Raw genomic sequence first — 5,591 nt, 5'->3', positions numbered from 1 at the left:
TTATTGTATTTTCAATGAAATTTCTTTGTGTAGCCCGGGCTGTCCTGGAACTTTCTGTATAGACCAGGCTGGGCTTGGATTCACAATGATCCACCTGCCTCTGCCTTCTGAGTGGTATGATTAAAGATGTGCTCTATCACGGCTCAGCCCTAGGTGACTCTTAAGTTGTATTAAATTGACAATAAAAACCACATTCACTCTACTCCATGTTAACTTGACATGCAAATACATCACTGTTAAACCGTAACCTTTCCTTTCTTGTTTCACCCCCAAAATCTCATATTAATATCATATTATAAAACACAGTACAACTTTTAAAACATTTATTTTTATTTTATGCATATCAGTATTTTTTCTGTTATGTATATGTGTGCCACATGCCTGCCTGTGGTATAGAGGCCAGAAGAGGGTGTCAGGTACCCCAAAACTAGAGTTAGAGATGGTTGACTCTTATAAAACAATAACAAAAAAAACCCCAACATCATAGTTACATACTTCTTATTCTGAAAGAAAAAGACCAGAGCACAGGAGCAATCAAGCTAAAGCAAAACCCCAGGAATCCATGAAAATAAAATCCCGTAGCTCATTGTCTGGCATCTGAGGATCACTCAGATCTTCTGGGCTCCATAGTGTTCAGGTGGTCTCACCTCTCTAGCTCTGCTATCCTTAGCACACACTGTGGGCTCAACCTGGTTCTACTCTACACCTGCTACTGTCCTTAGTGGACATGGCCCTGGCACCTCCAATATTCTAGGGTCTATACAACTAAGGCTTCATCTTCACCAGTAGCGTCTCAGGGTCTCTCTGCAGGGTTCCAGCACTGCAACCAGGTGTCAAGCCTCAAGTGCGCTACATGACCCCTTCATGTCTTCAAAACCAGCACCACATGGGAGATGCCTATACATTATTCATCACATCCTGCTGCCATTTTGATGCCCAAAAGCCTTGGACCCTTTGGACCACAGCTTCTGTATGCTGATCTTGAAGATAAACTTCTCCACTGCCCCAGTGAGGCACACATTACACTTCAACGATGCTCATTTTTTAAAGAATTAATCACAGCTGATATTTGCAGCCCCAGCTGACCAGCATTCCTTGTCCCAGCAAAGCACAGAAAGTTTGTTTGCGGTGGTGGCGGCCCCTCATTCATCACTGCTGATACTTGCAACCACAGACCCTTAATTCAAAATATCACAGAAACGTGGTCCTGAGAGAGTCTTTGTCTCTTTGGAAACATCACAAGCTAGGTGTCTACTGTCTGCATTCCTCTCCACATTCTTAGCTTTCAGGCTCTCACAAAAGAAGCTGTCTTAGTCAGGGTTTCCAGTGCTGTGAAGAGACATCATGCCCACAGCAACTCTTAGGAAGGAAAACATTCAATTGTGGCTGGCTTACAGTTTCGGAGGTTTAATCCATTATCATCAGAAAGGGAAGCCTGGCAGTGTGCTGGCAGATATGATGCTCGAGAGGTAGCTGAGAGTTCTACATCTGGATCTGCAGGCAGCAGAAAGAAAAAAAAAATCACACTGGGCATGTCTTGAGCACCTGAGATCTCAAGGCCCCGCCCACAGTGACACACTTCCCCCACTAGGCCACTCCTTCTGATCCTATTGGGCCCCTTTTTACTCTGACCATAAACTCACTAAGCTCTGAGTATTGAACAGCTTTTCCAGCTTTAATGTTTCAAATGTTTCCCCAATCTTCCAGCAAAAGAACATCACCAGGTCCCTCACAGCAACACCCCGCTGTCCTGGTACCAGTTTCTGTTCTAGTTTGCTTTGCCGTTGCCTTGATAAAATACTCTTTTCAAAAGCAACCTGGGAAAGGGATGGGATTATTTGGCTCGTACTTCCAGGTCACAATCCATCACTGAGAAGATAGGGCAGGAGCTCAAGCAGGAAATGAAGCAAAAGTCATGCAAGAATGCTGCTCGCTGGCTGGCTCTCTAGTTTATGCTCAGCTAACTTTCTTTGGTCCAGGCCCACGAATCTAGAGATTCTTCCACTCACAGTGGTCTGGTCTCATCTGCATCAGCCATCAATCATGATACTCTCTCATAGACATGGCTTCATGCTAATCTTTTTGAGGCCTCTTCTTCAACTGAGGTTTCTTCTTTATAGGTGATTCTAGGCTGTGTCAAGTGCACAATAAAAACCCAGACAACACTTATTTATTTATTTGTGTGTATACACGTGTGTACTAGGGATTAATCTGTTTGTTTTATGGTAGGCTCTCTCTATGTAAGCCTTGCTGTTCTAAAACTTGATATGTAGACCAGGCTAGCCTCAACTTGACAAAAATCCACCTGCTTTTGCCTCCCAAGTGGTGGGATTAGAGGCACCACCAATGCCTGGCAGATGTATTTAGTTTAACAAACAAACAAACAAACACTTTAATTATGTGTATGTGTTTGTGTATTTGAGTGTAGGAAGCCTCTGGCAGCTACAGGCAGTTGTGTGTGTGTGTATATGTGTATATGTGTGACATGTATTTGGGTACAAGCAACCAGTGTGTGTGTGTGTGTGTGTGTGTGTGTGTGTGTGTGTGTTGATCAAAGGGCAATTTTTATGGAGTTTCTTCTCTTCTTTCACCTTTCCTTATGTGGGTTCCAAGGACCCAACTCAGATCATCAGGACTGGGAAGCAAATGTTGTTCCTATTGAGCTATCTCACAGGCCCTGACAACTATCTTCCCATTCCATGCCACTACCTGTTGTGCCCACAGAAGACCTTGTAGGCACTGGTGGGTGGGCAGCATTCTCAGATGCTTTATAGCATTACTTCCTGGCTGTGAGCAAACTCAGTGCCTTGCTCCTTACATATCAGTCCCTGAGACCTTAGGGTTTTAGAGTATTGTAGTCTCATAAGGGGACATTAATGACCTCTAAGGAGCTTGAGGAAGGGGCTCAACAGTCATGATAACCACGAAGAAAGCCCGGGACCGGAGGTAGTGGCTCCTTTCCTTCCTTTCATAGTAGAAGAACTATTCGGGGCATATACCCGGTGAGGGCTGATCGGGGTGTTCAATCTTAGCGCTGGACATTCTAGGCTGTACAGTCCTATATGATGAGCCCTGTTCTCTGCATTTTTCGATGTTCACAGACTTTCTGACTTCGATTCACTAAGTTCTAGTATCAGCAACCCTTTCTCCCAACAGGTTATATCCATGAAAAATGTCAACACACATCACCAAATATTCCCCGAGGAACAAAATCGCCCCCGGTGGAGAGTCAGTATCAGCAGAAGATGAGAAGCCTAGACACTGAGGGGTGAGGTGTGGGGCGGGGAGCCATCTATTTGGTTGCCCTAATGTGCTCCAAACCTTAACGGAACCCTAAGCTGAAGTCTGGAAGGACCGTATGCTTCATCTTGAAAATCTCCTGTGCAGGGCCAAAGTTAGTTACTGTTGAGCAAAGGCAAGCGTAGGAAAGGTAGGGTGCCCAAGGGCGACCAAGGGGGTTGGTGTTCCAAGTCAGGTGTTACTGGGTGGCCTCCCATTCCTGTCAGTTGCAACAGACACCATCTGGCGGCCTCTTTTCTCAACTAGTCTTGCTAAGAACACGCTGAGCTCTTATCCTTTTAAAATGCTCCACACACAAAAGCTCAGAGCCTTGGGGCAAAGCCTAGGCCTTTTGTTGTTGTTTGTGGATCTGTTTGAAACAGAGGGTTTCATGTGCTTTCATCAGCATAGATCCCTTCTGCAGAAGGCTATCTGGGAGACCCGTTAAGAGGTAACAGGAGGGGCTGGAGAGACAGCTCAGTGGTTGAGAGCACCAGCTGCTCTTCCAGAGGACCCAGGTTCAATTCCCAGTGCCCACATGGCAGGTCAGAACTGTCTGTAATTCCAGGATCCTATACAGACATACATGCAGGCAAAACACCAATGTGCACAAAATAAAAACAAATAAGTTACTTCAAAAAAGAAAAAGAGGTAACAGGAATAGCCAGGGCCTGGGTCTAAGAGGGAATGGATGCTGGAGACAATATAACTAAGTTGGTCTTGGATGTGGGTGAGGGATTCAGAGAGCCCAGGCTGTCTGGTTTGGGCATCACCTTTCCGTGGTTGTACAGGATGAGAAAGAAGGGAACAATTGGAGCAGACATGGGCAGAAGAGAGAAGAAGGCGGTGAATTTGGGGAGCTGCTTGGGACAGTGGAGGAAATTACTACAGCTTTGGAACCTGGAGCTGAGGACAGAGGCGAGTCTGGAGATAAGGCCTGTGAGTCATGCTATGCAGGTAGCAGTTGAAGCTGTGGGTGAGATTGCCCAGGGGTGTGTGTGGAAGGAGACAGAGTGGAGAGGGTATGTGAAGACCTGAGGAACCACAGCTGTTTTCCGTTCTGATTCAAAACCTACTCAAGTCCTTTGTCCCAGGATCCGAGTCCAAACCCACAACCCACAGCGATTGCCCCATTCTTTACGCCCTCCTGTAAGGAATCTGAGCTTCTCGCCTAATCTGTGACCACACTGAGATGTGTCGGAGCCAACAACAAAGGTATTTCTGTTCCCTTTGCTGAGTGTTGTTTTTTGCCTTTGAAGCCTTTTGCTAGTTCCAGTTAAAGCGTGGGTTTCATTTTGGGGTCTTGTTTCTGCCCCCTCCAAATCAGTTAACCTTGAGCACAAGTCCTCAATCTGAATGCTTTAATGGCCCCTGCTATGGGCTCTTTTAGTTAAAGATTCTGGGTCCAGTGAATGTTTTGACTAGAGGACAAAGCTCAGGTCCCCTAGAAAGAGTCCACAATCCATTTCCTCCCTGCCAACACTGGGCTCAGGGATGACTCAGTAAGTCAACACGCCCTGGGACTGCTCAGTGCATCCCAGGTCCTGATTCTGAGAGAGATCTGGAAGGAGACCCTTTTCTGTGAGCTTACCTTTCAAACCGACAGATGGCCTGTGGGTTTATCTTACTAAAAATTAGCTAGATGGCGAAGCGGCGTGCTGGTCAATAGAGTACGGGATCATTGTTCATATTGGAAAAAAATAAATACGAAGATTCCGTTAATCCAGTTGTAACCGGGGATGGGTACTGGAAAGACTGGTTAGGGGCCTTCGTGAGCCAAGCTGCTGGAAGGAGGGACAGCTCAGGAGCCCTGACAAGGGTTTTCTCTGCTAACTGGGGTTATCTGCCAGCAACGATGCAGCTGATCCCTGGGATGTTTTTGCCAGGCAGCTTCTGAACTTTAACCTACTGTCGCAACCAGGATCATGCGTGCGTGCGTGGGAGTCACAGGATCTGGACCCCCAGCAGGAGGGGTGACCTACTGCACCTGGCCCAGGCTGCGCGGGGTGCCGTAGTCTCTCCACTTGGGCTTTCCCCCTGCTCCGGGGGTAGAGGCTGACAGTGTTTGGGGCGATTGGTTGGGCTGTCATGTGCTTTAACATATTTTTCTGGGTGCTGTGAGCGTGCACTCTTATTTTCTTTTCCGCCAGTGTTTTTACCCTCAGATGATTTTCCTTCCTGCCCAAGTTACCTGTCTACTGATAGCATGAATCATAAGGAGATTACCCAGCATCCACCGTGCGGAGCAGCCAGGCGTGTTTCGGCTGTAGAAGCGCTGGGCACTCCAGCTCCCCAAAGTCAGGGCTGGCTCT

The 5,591-nt window shown here is 46.9% G+C and overlaps 1 long non-coding RNA gene across 1 annotated transcript; it reads right to left on the bottom strand.

Moving 5' to 3' along the window:
- Nucleotides 1-308: 308 nt before the first annotated feature.
- LOC132649185 (uncharacterized) lies at nt 309-5,185 on the bottom strand. Its single transcript, XR_009587629.1, has 2 exons — nt 4,871-5,185; nt 309-1,494 (listed from the first exon to the last, which is right to left on the bottom strand). It is a non-coding gene; the product is annotated as an uncharacterized LOC132649185 (long non-coding RNA).
- Between the last annotated feature and the right edge of the window lie 406 nt (nt 5,186-5,591).

Source organism: Meriones unguiculatus, chromosome 19 (assembly GCF_030254825.1).
Source record: "Meriones unguiculatus strain TT.TT164.6M chromosome 19, Bangor_MerUng_6.1, whole genome shotgun sequence".
NCBI classification, from domain to species: Eukaryota; Metazoa; Chordata; class Mammalia; order Rodentia; family Muridae; genus Meriones; species Meriones unguiculatus.
Note: the sequence above shows the minus strand (reverse complement) of the source record. Positions and strands in the feature narration are given on the sequence as shown.